The sequence below is a fragment of the Choloepus didactylus genome, chromosome 10 (genome assembly GCF_015220235.1).
Source record: "Choloepus didactylus isolate mChoDid1 chromosome 10, mChoDid1.pri, whole genome shotgun sequence".
In the NCBI taxonomy this organism is placed as follows: domain Eukaryota; kingdom Metazoa; phylum Chordata; class Mammalia; order Pilosa; family Megalonychidae; genus Choloepus; species Choloepus didactylus.
In genome coordinates this window covers 63,819,682-63,835,679 of record NC_051316.1, presented here as the reverse complement: position 1 = coordinate 63,835,679, position 15,998 = coordinate 63,819,682, and the positions used below count along the sequence as shown (strand labels likewise).

The window sequence follows — 15,998 nt, the reverse complement described above, 5'->3', positions numbered from 1 at the left end:
GGATTCTAACCTCCCTCGTTCAGTAATTGATAGAACAAGAAAACAAGCAAACAAACAAAATCAGCATCAATGTAGAAGATTTGAACAATAGTAGCAGCCAACTTGACCTAACTGATGTTTAGAGAACTCTAACCCCATAGCAGAGGACACATTCTTTCCAGGTGCACATGGAATGTTCACCAACACAGACTATCTGCTAGGCCATAAAATATGTGTCAAAATTCAGACTGAAATCATAAAGACTATGTTCTCTGACTGTAGCAGAATAAAATTAGAAATAATTAATGATAAAATGTTAATTACAAAACAAAGCTCAAATGTTTCGGATATTAAGTAATGTACCTTTAAATAACCCATGAGTTGACGAAATCCCTAGGGAAATTAAAAAATATTTCAAACAGAATGATAATGAAAACACCAAAATTTGTGAGATGTTGCTAAAGCAGTGCTTAGGGGGAAATTTATAGCCTGAAATGATTATATGAGAAAAGAAGTAAGGTTTAAAATCAGTGATCTGGGTTCTCACCTTAAGAAGCTAGAAAAAAAGAGAAGCAATTAAGCAAAAAGTGAGCAGAAGGAAAGAATAAGAGCAGAAATAAGAAAGATAAAACAGAACAATAGATAAAATTGTTAAAGCCAAATTTGGTTCTTTGAAGAGATTAATAAGTCCTGAGGAAGACTGATAAAAGGAGAAAAGGAAAATTACAAATATCAGGAATAAAAGAAGGAACATCAATACAAATCCTATAGACAGAAGGATAATGAAGGAATATTATGAGATTTATGCCAATAAATTTGACCACTTAGATAAGATGGGGAAATTTCTTGGAAAACATAACTTATGAAAACTAGAAGAATAGAAAATCTGTATAGCCCTCTAGCTGCTCAAATGAGTTTGTAATTTAAAAACCTCAAAAAAGGAAACTCAAGCCCAGATAGTTTCACTTGTGATTTCTATAAAAAATCTAAAGAAGTGTTGGTGGGGTGATATTTGGGTATCCTGTTCTTTATTCATGATTGTTCTATAAACCCACAACTTCTCTGATAATAATAATAAAAAAATCTAAAGAAGAAATAATACCAATCTTACACAAACCTTTTCAGGAAAAAGGAAGAGGAAATACTTCTCAACTGTATTATGAGAACCAGCAAAACCCTGAGAACAAAAGCTGACAAGGTTATTATAAGGAAAGAAAAATATAGGCCAAACATTTCTAGACCTCAAAAGGAGTCAAAAGTCTTAACAAAACATCAGGAAATTGAATTCCAAAATACATATCAGAGGATAATACATCACGAACAAGTATACCTTATATAGGAATGCAAAGTTGATTTAACTCAAAAATCAATCTACAGAAGCTGCGAAGGGGCCGGGGTCGCGATCTGACACAAGCCGGGGCTGCTGCGGCGGCTCCGGGGTCTTTGCAGGCTAAGGAAGGGGACCCCGACTCCTTCTTTCTCAGGTATGAAGTGGAAACAAAGGCCCCCACCGCACCCCTCCTTTAGCTCCCTGTCATCACCCTCCTCTGGCCACTGCTGGGCTGTGGGTGGCAAAGGGTCATCGCGCCAGCTGACTGGGGCAGGGGTCCGAGGGAAGTCAAGACGGACCCCGGTGGTGCAGCTTGGAGACTGCGGCTCCCTGGCGCTCGAAACTGGAGGGTGGTAAGAAGCTGCCAGTGGTGCAATAGAGAACTTAAAACGATGCAAGAGTGGAAAGTGAAGAGGAGGAGTTCTAAATCTTTTAGTGTCCACCTTATGCAGGGTGTTAATGCAGGAAAAAAAAAAAGAGCCATTCCAATTAGTAAAAACAGAGGGCTTTCAAACCCTGCAGTGCAGCCAGCTTCACAGCGTCCAAAGTTACAAGGAGTGATGAAAGAGAAGAGTGGGCAGAAATGAAAATGTGCTCGGTCACTCCTCTTGAAGCATACCTTTCTCTCCGATGTCTCCCATGTCCCGGAGATGGAGAGAGGGCTCCCGAGACTTTTGAGTGATTTCCACTCTGGAGAACTGCAAGCATTTGGAAATGAATGTGCTATTGAACAGATGGAACATGTTCGGGGAATGCAGGAGAAATGAGCTCGCTTGAATTTGGAGCTCTCCGGGGAATTAGAGGAACTTCCCGAGGATAAAGGAAAAACCGCGAGTGACTCCAATCTGGATCGGCTTCTGTTGGGTTTAGAGGAACTGAATCTTTCCACGTACCCTTTGCCTTCTACCAACAGTGAAAAGTTTGTGACTAATAATGTCTGGTAAATAGTCCCAAGCAAGTTTTAGATACATGGATTTCAGATGTCATGGACAAAGACATCTGTGATTTACTGGGGACCATCTCTCTCCTCTTTAGGTTATGGAATTTTCAGGTTGTGGTATATCGAAACTTTGTTTCTGTTTTGTTCTGCTTTACTTTGTATTGTTTTTGGATTTTTTACACATATTTAAGTTAGTTTTCTTTTTTTAATCAAGGAATTGAAGATAGGTGAATTGCCATATAAATTACTTCTAATCTTAGATTCTGAGGCTAAATGGCAGTAGGATAACCAGAAATAATATACAATACCAAATTTAATGTCATTTGTAGACTATTTTAGATGCATGGAATTGAATAACAGGCATCATTAAAATGCAGCCTTTCTTCAAGGGATCTATATAATTTGTGAAATGCCATTTTCATAATTAAGTTACAAAGTATATTATGGGACTAGCTTAAAGGAATCACCCAGACACTTGTAAGATAATCAGATTTTTACATTCAGTTTAGGGCAATTCTTTCAGGAATTTTTCAAAATGTATTTTTGAACATGATAAGAACAATGTGAGATATATAAGAACAGTAAGAAACAATCCTGCCATAAAACAATGTAATTTGAGAGTCGCATCTCTTCTTTGAACCAGATAATGACGTATCCAAAAGGAGTCTATGGCTATGGAGCCTAGAGATTTGTTCTCTGAAATTTGGTTCACCACCTTTTGTTCATGTGAGCTTGGGCAAATTACTTCACATCTCAGAGCTTCCTCTGTAATATGAGGCAATTTATACATGTAATGATGTGTATGTGAAATTTTCCAAACTATATAAGATATATAAAGATTACTTTTATTGCCATAGCATTATATACTGTTACTATTAATGCCAAATTGTGTGGTAATGACAACTATGAAATAGGGAGGTATATAAAAATCCAGTAATGAGAGAACCTAAGATGGCAGCTAGGTGAGACAGGGCAAAAAAACATCTCTGTGAAAAATACTAGATAAAAACCAGGAAGTGACCCAGAATACTTCCAGTGATGCACCAGATGGACAAGGTCTGCTAAAACCACAGGGACCGTGCACTTGGTGAAACCAGGAGTCTGCATTCTGAAACAAGTGAGTAAGCTGGCTGAAAGTCCTGCAGCCGTGCTGCAGTGTGGGGAAACCAGGGGCTGGTGTTTGGAGATGGACTAGTTCTTTTAAAAAAAAAAAAATCCAGGAGCAGCTGCAGTTACAACAGGGAGAACTGTGCAGTAAAGCACAGCAGGAGCGGGCTGTGCCAACCTCACGCTGTCTGGCATGGAGGATAGCCCACTGCTGATTGCCTCAGGGCCAAGGGGGCAGAGGGGAGAACCAAAAGGAGGAAGAAACCGCATTGCTTACAGCCGGCTCCCTGGCATGCTGGCAACACTCCTGCCTGGGGCTGGACCCACAGCCCAGAGCCGCACCAGGAAACCCAGTTGACAGGGAGCGTATCTCATGGCACTGCACACATGCCACAATATCGGCCATGGACAGTGGCCTTGGGTGCACCCACAGCTCATTGTCCCAGAGCTGGGAAGGCAGAGCTGTGCGAAAAGGGGGAGGGGGAGGGAGATGCGCCATTCAGCCATTTTTGCATCAGGCTGGGAGCACCCCTGCACGGCCTGGCAGCCCAGGGCTTCCCTTGAGGGACAGTGTGCACTTGTGACGTAGCACAGCCTTCCCTCAGCAGAGGTCCTGGAAGATCACAGCTGAGAAGGGGGGCCCGCTCGGAAATCCCAGGGATCCTACATCAATGCCGGGGACTTGTGGGTCAGCGGTAGAGAAAATCTGTGGCAAGACTGAAATGAAGGCTTAGACTCTTGCAACAGCCTTGAATCTCCAGGAACACCTGAGAGGTTTGAATATTAAAGCTGCCCTGCCTCCCTAACCACCCAGACACATGCCCCACATTCAGGGCAGACAGCACCAACAACACACCCAAACTGAGTCCACCAATTGAACCCCACAAATAATTTCCCCACACACCACAAAGATAAAGTTGAGGAGAACTGACTTGAGGGAAATAGGTAACTTGCAGACACCATCTGCTGGTTAATTAGAGAAAGTGAATGCCACCAAGTTGTAGATCTGAAAAATTAGATTGGTATTTTTTATAACTTGAAAGAAACCTTTCAAGCAAAGCAAATGCCAAGAGGCCAAAAGCAACAGAAAATCTTAAAGCATATGATAAAACCAGATGATATGGAGAACCCAATCCCAAACACCCAAATCAAACGATCAGAAGAGACACAGTACTTGGCACAATTAATCAAAGAACTACAATCAAAGAATGAGAGCATGGCACAGGATATAAAGGATATAAGGAAGACCCGAGAAGAGCATAAAGAAGAAATTGCAAGAGTAAATAAATAGAAGATCTTATGGAAATAAAAGAAACTGTTGGCCAAATTAAAAAGACTCTGGATACTCATAATACAAGATTAGAGGAAGTTGAACAATGACTCAGTGTCCTAGAGGACCACAGAACAGAAAATGAAAGAACAAAAGAAAGAATGGGGAAAAAAATTGAAAAAATCAAAATGGATCTCAGAGATATGATAGATAAAATAAAACGTCCAAATTTAAGACTCATTGGTGTCCCAGAAGGGGAAGAGAAGGGTAAAGGTCCAGAAAGAGTATTCAAAGAAATTGTTGGGGAAAACTTCCCAAACTTTCTACACAATATAAATACACAAAGCATAAATGCCCAGCGAACTCCAAATAGAATAAATCCAAATAAACCCATGCCAAGACATATTCTGATCAGACTCTCAAATACTGAAGAGAAGGAGCAAGTTCTGAAAGCAGCAAGAGAAAAGCAATTCACCACATACAAAGGAAACAACATAAGACTAAGTTGTGACTACTCAGTGGCCACCATAGAGGTGAGAAGGCAGTGGCATGACATATTTAAAATTCTGAGAGAGAAAATTTCCAACCAAGAATACTTTATCCAGCAAAACTCTCCTTCAAATTTGAGGGAGAGCTTAAATTTTTCACAGACAAACAAATGATGAGAGATTTTGCCAATAAAAGACCTGCCCTACTTCAGATACTAAAGGGAGCCCTACCGACAGAGAAACAAAGAAAGGAGAGAGAGATATAGAGAATTTTAACAGACATATATAAAACCTTACCTCCCAAATCACCAGGACATACATTTTTCTCTAGTAATCACAGCTCTTTCTCCAGAATAGACCATCTGCTGGGACATAAAACAAGCCTCAATAAATTAAAAAAAAAAAACAATTGAATATATTCAAAGCACATTCTCTGACCACAATGGAATACAAATAGAAGTCAATAATTTTTTATTTGTAACTTCACTATTTACTTCCTACATGATATAAAATACACAAACTCTAATAACAAATCAGTGGTTTTGGACTCAATGTAAAATATGTAATTTTTGACAAGAACTATATAAAGGTGGGGGAATGGAGGAGTATAGGAACATAGTTTATGTGTCCTATGGAAGTTAAGTTGGTATCAAAGAAAACCAAGATTGTTATGGATTTAAGAGGTTAAATTTAAGCCCCACAGTAAACAAAAGAAATTATCAGAGAATATGACCATAGAGATGAAAAGTAGAGTATGGGTTACGAGAAGTGGGGGAAAGGGCAATGGGGAGTTAAGAAATGAGTGTAGGGTTGCTGTTTGCGGTGAAGAGAAACTTCTAGTAATGGATGGTGGGAAGGTGATAGCATTACAACATTCTAAATGTGATTAATCCCACTAATGGAATGCTAGGGAGGGGGTGGAATGGGAAGATTTAGGCTGTATATATGTTTCCACATTTGAAAAAAAAAAAAAAAAGACAGTCTAAATAGGCAGTGACAATTGAATGCCAAGGATGATCCTGGATGGGATCTGAGGATGGAGGACAGGAGGCTCAAGGGGACACAGTTGGGACATAAGAAAAAAAAAAAAGGAAATATAGAATGTAAGCTTTGTATCAATGTTGAATTTCTTGAACTTCTTAGCTGCACTTAATGGGATTGCATAAAAGAATGCCCTGTTCATGGGGATTGTATGTGTGAATTATAGTGTTTGTGCAGCTAGCTCTCATATGTTCAGAAGACAGAGCAATAGATGATGGATAATAGATAGGGAGGGAGGGAGGAAGGGAGGGAAAGAAAGAAATGGCAGTGTGACAGCATGTTAAAGTTGGTGGATTGGGGTAACAGGGGAGGGGGGTCAGGGTATGCTGTGTACGGGGTTTGTATTGTTTTTGCAACTGTTCCTGTAACTTTGAATTTATTTCAAAATAAAATAAAAAAAATCATTCTTCCAAGGGGGTAAAAAAAAAAGAGTCAACCCCAGAAAACCTCTTTTGTTACCCCAAATGTGGCATGTCTCTCTAAGCCAGCTGGGCTTGTGGACTTGCTGCCCTCCTCCCTATGTGGGACATGACTCCCAGAGGTGTAAGTCTCCCTGGCTATGTGGGACATGACTTCTGGGGATGAGCCTAGACCCACCATCGTGGGTTTGAGAAAGCCTTCTTGACCAAAATGGGGAAGAGAAATGAAACAAAATAAAGTTTCAGTGACTGAGAGATTTCAAACAGAGTTGAGAGGTAATTCTGGAGGTTATTCTTATGCATTATACAGATAGTGCTTTTTAGTTTCTAATGTATTGGAATATCTAGAAGAAAATACCTGAAACTGTTGAACTGCATCCCAGTAGCCTTGATTCTTGAAGATGATTGTATAACTATATGGCTTATACAGTATGACTTTTTGATTGTGAAAACCTTGTGGCTCATACTCTTTTTATCCAACGTATGGACAGATGAGTAAAAAAAATGGGGACAAAAAGTAAATGAATAATAGTGGGGAACAGGGGGTTGGGATGTTTTGGGTGTTCTTTTTTACTTTTATTTTTATTCTTATTATTTTTTTTTTTTTGAGTAATGAAAATGTTCAAAAATTGTGGTGATGAGTGCACAACTATATGATGGTACAATAAACAACTGGTTGTACACTTTGGATGACTGTATGGTATGTGACTGTATTTCAATAAAACTGAATTTTTAAAAAAAGTAAAAATAAATAAATAAAAATTCCTCCTAAAAAAAATCCAGTAATAATAATTAATCTTTATTGAATGCCTACTGTGTGTCAAGCATTGTGGGAAGTGTTTCCCATACATTATTTTATTTGATCTACCCTTGGAAGTTGGTGGTGTTATGGTCCCCGTTTTACAGATGAAAAAAATGAGGCTTTCGGAAGCCACTTAAACTGTGGGAAGAGATCAATGTAACAGATTGTCAAAAACAACTTATAGAAGGCAGTAAGAGTTGAGTTAATTAGGGGACTTTACTTAGGAGTAGTCCTTGGTTCTTTGTTCTTTTCTTTATATTCACTTTAGAATTTGTGCATTCTCTTGACTTCTTTCTATGCTTTTGACTCCTAAGTATCTCTATCCTCTCACATGAGCTCCTCTTAAACACTTGGACTTACTGTCTCATCACTTCCCTTAATTCTGAACAAGGCAACATGGTGTAGTTTAAGAGCACAGGCTTTGGGATTCTTGGTCCCTATAAGCAACATGTAACCTTGAGCCAAGTCCGGCAATTCTAGTTTCCTCATCTGTAGTAAGTGTTCTTTCTGAATTCAGACTTTCCCTCCTAATTGCCCTCCCTGTCATCAATGTGTCCATCATTTCAACCTCCAAGACTATTTTAAAAATCCATCCTGTGACCATGGTAGATGTCACTAATCAATCACAGCCTTCCTGGCCTCAAGCCTGGGCATAGGCCTGGAATCTGTTTGTCAGGCATCATCAGTACTGCCTTCTGCCCTTCCTTCATTCTCTGGATGATAATCTAGGCCTTCTTCACCCAGTTCCATAATCTTATAAATTTATGTTGCAACTTTAGCACAGCACTCACCTCTTGGCCATGACCCAGTGAAATGTGGCTGGTCTGAATCGAGATGCACTGTAAATGTAAAATACTAAGCTGACTTCTGAGACTTAGTATGAAAGAAAGAATGTAAAACATCTCACTAATTTTTGTAATGATTACATGTTGAAGTTATAATATTTTGGAAATACTGGGTTAAATAAAATATTACAATTAATTTCACACCTTTTGTCTTTGCAATGTGGTTACCAGAAATTTTTAAATTACGTATGTGACTTACATTACATTTCTGCTGGGCAGCACTGCTCTAGACCTTAGACACTGCTACCAAATTAATCTTCCTAAAACATCACTCTCATTTGCCATTCCTATTTCTTAGCAAATTTCTTACCATATCAAACCTTTGAAAGGCTCTCAATATTCTGCTCACAACCTGTACATCCTGTTTTACTTTTCATTATTTTTCATTCCCACCAAGTTGTTTTACTGAATGCCCCAAGAACACGTTGTGTTTGTTCTCACTGCTGTGCCTTTATGCAGGTTGTACTTGCTGCCTATCGTTGCCCTGCCTTCCTCTCCTTATCAAATTACTTTGCTCAAGGTGACCTCTTCTCTACAGTGCTTTGCATTTACCTCAGATAGCATTTAGTTACGTTCTGCCTTTGATTTTTTTTAACATCTTATATTTATTTTTTTTTCCTTTTTTTAAATTAAATTCAGTTTTATTGAGATATATTCACATACCATACAAACATCTATGGTGTACAATCAACTGTTCACAGTACCATCATATAGTTATGCATTCATCACCTCGATCTATTTTTGAATATTTTCCTTACACCAGAAAGAATCAGAATCAGAATGAAAAAGAACACCCAAACACCCCCCCATCCCACCCTATTTTTCATTTAGTTTTTGTCCCCATTTCTCTACTCATTCATCCATACACTGGATAAAGGGAGTAGGATCCACAAGGCTTTCACAATCACACTGTCAGGCCTTGTAAGCTACATTGTTATACACTCATCTTGAAGAGTCAAGGCTACTGGGTTGCAGTTTGATAGTTTCAGGTATTTACTTCTAGCTATTCCAAAACAGTAAAACCTAAAAAGGGTTATCTTTATAGTGCATAAGAATTCCCACCAGAGTGACCTCTCGACTCCATTTGGAATTTCTCAGCCACTGAAGCTTTATTTCATTTCATTTTGCATCCCCCTTTTGGTCAAGAAGATATTCTCACTCCCACGATGCTGGATCCAGACTCATCCCCAGGAGTCATGTCCTGTGTTGCCAGGGTGATTTACACCCCTGGCAGTCAGTCTGCCTTTGATTTTTGTATGTGTTCATCTCGGCACCCATGCTGGAACATTTTGTGTGGTGCCTACTACTCATGCATTGCTAGCATCTCATTGCTCTCACAGTCTCCATATCATTGTTTGCGTTGGGTCTTGACAAGCATAAATACAAATATAAATATAGGTGAAAGAGGAGAATGGAAGGCAGTGACGATAAGAGGGGAAGAGAATAAGATGAGCAGGAACTCCATCCTACTTCCAAACTTCTAGAGGAATAATAGTTAAGAGGATTTAGAAAAGGTTTTAAAGCTATTACAATTTTATTTTATTTTTTGACTTTTACAAAGAAACTCCCTAAAGTTAATTATGTGGTGTCTTCTGCCCAAATGCTTTTTTTTTTTTTAATCCAGCAAGTCTTTTCATATTTGCCTCTAGTCAGCTCCTTACCATGAAAATAATTCTGTGCTTTTTTTGGAACCCAGGACATAGTCTTAATTCAGTGACTAAAAACAACAACAACAACAACAACAACAAAAAACTTCTGTCTTCTTATACCTCTGTCTCTGAGCTCCTGAGTTTAATTTCCAGAAAAATCTAAAATTGCTTATTATACAATGAAAACTTTCTTAACTGATGAATTCAGATAAAAACTCCATTTGGCAGATGCACAAATTGTCCGAAATACTTCTACCAGCCAAAATGAAATGTAGTTTACTTTCTTGTGATTTGAAGAAAAGCAGCATTTTTTACTTTTTCAGCTGGATCCAGTAGCAGAATCATCTTCCACAACAAATGATTAAGTAACTAAAGTGAAACGATTGCTTTCACATAAGCTTTTAGTTAATTTGACTTGCTGTAATTCACCGTAACTGGGGGCCCTAGCCTTGCTGAAGGCTTATCAGGAAATGTGATGCAGAGTTTGTGCTCTGTGCTTCAGATTGTTGCCTTCTGGGGTTATACTTGAAATACATTGGGCTCAAGATTGTTGATGGGGCTGAAGGGTCTATCCTTCCCGAGCTCACCTGATTTATTCCAAAGTTGGTCATAAATTGATGATGCACATGCTTTTTGTGGCAGCCTAGTTTCAGTCTACTTTAGACAATTAGTACACAATCTTATGTGTTTCTCAATGGCGAGTGATTACAAAATGTTAAATAAGTATTTGTGAAATTTGCTATATTTAATAAAGTGATTGTTTTTTAAAAAATTAATCAACACAATTCACCACATTAATGGAAAAAAGGGAAAAAGTCATTTAATCACAATATATATAAAAAAGGTATTTCACAAAATTCAACACCAATTCATGAAAAATTATGGCAAACTACAAAAAGAAGGAAATTTCCTCAATAAAGATAGAGCATCTACAAAAAAAGTTAAAGCTAAATTTATGCTGAATGATGAAAGACCAAATGTTTTTCCCCTAAGATGAAAAACAAGGCAAGGATGTCCAGTCTTACCACTTCTATTCAGCATCGTATAGAAGGTCCTAGCTGGTTTATTAAGGGAAGAAAAAGGAATAAAAGGCATACAGATTGAACCAAAAGAGGTGGAAATGTCACAGGAATTCCTAAAGAATCTACAAAAAAGCTACTAGACCTAATAAGAGAGTTAGCAAGATCTCAGGACACAAGATGAATACATAAAAATAAACTATTTCTAAATTCTAGCAAAGAACAATTGGCAGTTAAAATTAAAAATCAATACAATTTAAAATATCATCAAAAACATTAAATCATTAAGGATGATTTAATAAAATAAGTGCAGGGCCTGTACACTGAAAATAATAAAATATTGTTGAAATTTAAAAATACTTATTTAGGAGATGTATATACGTTCAGGGATTGGCAGACTCATTATTATTAAAGTGTTAATTCTCTCCCAAATTATCTGTAGATTCAATGCTTTCTCGATCAAAATCCAAGGAGATTTTATGTAGAAAATACCAGCTGATTGTAAGATTTAAATAGAAATGCAAAAGACCTAAATAGCCAAAAAAATCTTGAAAAAGAAGACAAAGTTGTAGAGTTACACTACCTGATTTCAAGGCTTATGAGAAAGCTATAGCAGTCGAGGCAGTGTGATATTTGTAGAATGACAGCAATTGAACACAATTATTGAGTTCAGAAATCGACCCACACATAAGTGGTTAACTGATTTTTGACAAAGGGGAATGTTCAGTGCAGGAAAGGATAGTCTTAAAGGGTGCTAGATCAATATGAAAATTTTACCACATAAAACAAATGAAACTTGACTCATATCATTTATAAAAATTTAACTTGAAATGCTTCATGGATGAATGCAAAAGTGAGAGGTAAACTATAAAACTATAAAATTTCTAGAAGAAGTTTTCTTAGATAGGACACAAAAACATGAATCATAAGAAAAATCAATTAATTGACCTTCAAAATAAAAAAATTTGTTCTTCTTAAGTCACTGTTAAGAAAATTAAAGGGAAGCCACACTCTTAGAGAAAATACTTGCAAAATTCATATCTCAAAGAGAGGACTTGAAGCTGGAACATATGAAGATCTCTTACAATTCAATAAGATAAACAACACAAGAAAAAAATTGGCAAAAAAACTAGAAGAGACATTTCACCAAACAATATAAAAAACTGGCAAATAAGCACATGAAAAGGTGCCCCAAATCATTATACATTAGGAAAATGCAAATTAAAACCACAATAAGATAAGACAGAAAACCACTAGAATAATAAAATAGACAATAGTAATTTTTGGCAAAGCCATGAAGCAGCTGCTGCTTTGAAAAATAGTTGGGAAATCTTAAATCTAAAATACCTTTACCATACATCCCTGAAATCTCATTCCTAGGTATTTACCCAAGAGAAATGAAAACAATTGTACTCAAAGACTTGTACTCAAATATTCATAGTAGCTTTATTCATAATAGCTCCAATTTGGAAATATCCAAAAGTCCATTGATTGGTGAATGGAAAAACAAATTGTGGTATATCTATATGATGGAATACTACTCAGCAATAAGATGGAATAACTAGTGATACGTGCAAAGACACTGATGAATCTCAAAGGTGACACGCTAAGCGAAAGAAGCCAGACGTAAAAGACTGCATATTTATGACTACATTTATATAGAATTCTAAGTAAGGCAAAATCATGGTAATAAAAAACAGATCAGTGTTGCCTGGGGAGTGGGGGGAAGGGAATGACTACAAGCTGGCATAAGGAAACTTTTTGGGGTGATGGAGTATTCTGTATCTTAATTGTGGTCAGAGTACAGCACTGTATACCTTTGTCAAGACATCAAATTACACTCTTAAAATGGGTGAATTTTATTGTTTGTAAATTACATCTCATTAAAACTAATTTTTAGAAAAACATATTGCCCTTATAGGAAGGTAAACTAAATTTACTTATTAAAGCAAATGACACCTATAGCTATTCTTAAAAACAAAAAGAAGTGTCAATTTGTGTATAATGATAGAGTGAAACTCTTCAAGACTTACTAGAAAGACTTATAAAGAGGCTGTTTAGAGAAAGGCATTTAGGAATTGATCAACTAGGTTTAACCACACATCACAATAGGCTTGTACACCCCGAATTTTCAATGGAGGGTTGTTTATTTACACCTAGCAGTCAAGGTAAATCTTCCTTGCTCCTGCAGAGCATGTCTTTGTTAAAATAAGATATCAGAAGAGGGTTGCCATGTATCTTCACTGAACGCTCAGAATAGCTCCAAGAATGCATATTTCTAAATAGAAACACAAACACCTTTCAGTCCTGGGTTGGCCCCAGAGGTTTCCCCAAGGGCTGAATGCATACACCCAGATTCAGTTCAGATTAGAGCTTTGATCAAGAAAGAAGACAGTTTGTTGCGGTCGCAGCTAGGGGCGGGCAGCCACGGAACCCTCTGCGCTCAGCGTTGCTTGAGGGGTACCGGCGGCAGCTCTTCCCGGAGGCGAAGGTGAGGCGGGGGACTTGGCCGAGTCCCCGGCGGAGGCGTGCAAGGTGTGGAGGGCGGCGAGAGAGGGACGCGAGACACTCTCTTTTCAAGGTAGTTGAACAAAAAAAGGCCTTTATTCAGGGGTGAGCACAAGTTATATAGGGTGGCATAGAGGGCGGGGTCGGTGTTAGGGGTGTGGGGTCCTTACATGGCAATGCTGAGGGGATAAAAGCTAGGATTGGTTCTGAGAGGGCGGGGAGGTTGTTTGAAAAGGGCGGGAGTTGCTCTGGCAACGGTGTATGCGCACTGGCGGTGGCGGGAGTTGCTCTGGCAACGGGGAGTGTGTGGGCAAGATAAAGGGGGCGGTTTTCTCTGGCAAGCTTCCTCTAACGGTTGTATTTTGGGTGAGGGAGATGGGGCCTGTAGCCGGCTCCACTTTCTCAGGCCCGGGGGGCTGTGGAGGGTATTACTGCCCATGCCCACTACCCTCTCCAGGGGCTGGCCAGGTTCCCTGGGGGGGGGGGGCTGTGGAGGGCGCTACTGCCCATGCCCATCGCCTCCCCCAGGGGCTGACCAGGTTCCCTGGCCCCGGCCCGCCAAGTTGGAGCTCAGCACCAGCAACCCGCAAGTTTGTGATGAAAACCAATCTCCTGATAAATGTTGCATATTACCATTTCAGAATTTTCCAGAATGAAATAATCATGATTAATTTGTATCTTAACCCATGAAAGAGTCCTTACATTCATGGGAGAACAAGAAGGGCAGTTTTTCCTTAAAGGGCTCTAAATAAAACATCCAATGAGCTAAAAGCATGAGCCAGCAATTAAGGAGGACACATGAGATTTGGTTTCTTTAGCCAACCTGATGCAAAGCAATTCCCAGTGGAAATCTGAGATCTCAGAGTCAAGCTCAGTTGTTTGCAATGCCCAAGCTAAATATACTGAAACCAACTTCAAGGATGAAGCAGGGTGGTAAAAACCAAAACAACTGATGATAAATCAAGAGGTATTGTTTTCTCTGTTCCTAGAGGCAATTTGGTATAGAAAGACAGTTTTGTGGCCTAGGAAGTCATTTAACCACTCTAGGTCAGTCTCTCTCTCCTTTGCTCCTTCCTCTCTCCACCCCCACTTCCTCCAAATCATTCTCCTTAATTGAAGATAAGATCTGCCTTGAAGAGCTATTGTGAGGTTTAAAGAGAAAGCATGCAATATTATATGTAACAGGATATTAAATATTATATGTTGAGTATTAGATAGTAAATATTATATGTTTTGGGCAGACCTCTATAGAAGGAAGCTGTTAACATTACAGGATTGATTCCCAGAGGGTTAGGAAAGTGTAAGCAACTAGCCATAATAGAGATGCACTTGCTTTCATCAGGGGCAGTGGAGGTGAGAGATCCCTAGTGATGGGGATGTGCTGTTTTTCCTTTGTCCCCCTCGATGCATTATTCTTCCCAGGAGGCTATTCCTGAAGAACCCCATTACTCAAGCTCTCTTGTCGACTAGCTACCAGTTGGGTATGGCCAACGCAAGGCCCTGGCAGGAAATCGCTGAGCAAGAGCATCCCAGCCTCCCTACCTCCCTGCATGGGTGTTGTGTCTTTGGCAGTGGTTTCACCTTCCAGGGCTACACTATAGCTAAGAGCCTTCTTCTTCACAATTCTGGCCCTCACTGGGCTCTGGTACTACTGTTTTCTTCTCTTGCCTGTTCATGCCTGGGGTGGTAATGGTTTTCTCCTGTTATCAATCTGTGTGACATGGTCCCTTATGTATTTCATTAAACCTGTGCCCACCTCTGTAAGCAGTCCCTTCATTAGATCTCTTCATTTGAACCATCTGGGGCAAATGCTATTTTTCTGCTAAGAAACCTTACTGACCAGGGGTCTCTAAAGAATTCACAACTGTACCCATGAGAGAAAGATACAGCTTTAATTATCTGGCAGTTCCAAAGAGTGCTAACTAGTTAGCCACAACAGCACAAGTGAAGTAATAATTTTCCTGCACCCTAAACATTTTCCATGATCCAAACCTGGAAGGATTAGAAACACAGATAGCAAGAGGGAGGTGGAATAGTAAAGGCCCAAAGTGGAAGAGAGAGAGAAGAAGCTGATAATTTCTGGCAACAATCCAGAGGTGGGGGGATGGGAGGAGAGGACTCAACATTTTGTTCAAAGTTTTGACAATTACATGAAGCTGATATATTGAAAACTGACCAGAGGACTTGCAGTATTGAAGAATAAATAGAAAAGGTCCTATTGCTTTTCTGTAGCTGCCCTGCAGTCCATGGAACCTACCTGGAACCTAACTAGCATTGGCCTCTCTGCTTCCACACATAGGCAGCAGGCTATTGCTGAACGTGGGAAAAACAATGCTTAAGCAGATTGGGGCCATTTCAAATTCATAACCTTCAGTTTTAACTAGACTCACCTTTCGATAATTCCTTAACCTGTTGATGGTCAGCTCTCCTCCTATTTAGCATTTAGAAAGTTTCACCATTCTTCTGAGGGTCCCTAACTCACCCTCAAATTTGCCTCCATATGTTGGTGATCCTGCTTATCTGTTTCAGAGATAAACTAGAGGCCATCCACTGACGCTCCCTTACCACCCCACTTCCCAACCTAAAAATTTATACACAGCC

At 39.1% G+C, this 15,998-nt stretch overlaps 1 pseudogene; it reads left to right on the top strand.

The window, feature by feature from the left end:
• Positions 1 to 1,407: 1,407 nt before the first annotated feature.
• LOC119545212 lies at positions 1,408 to 10,145 on the top strand (annotated as a pseudogene).
• Positions 10,146 to 15,998: the final 5,853 nt, after the last annotated feature.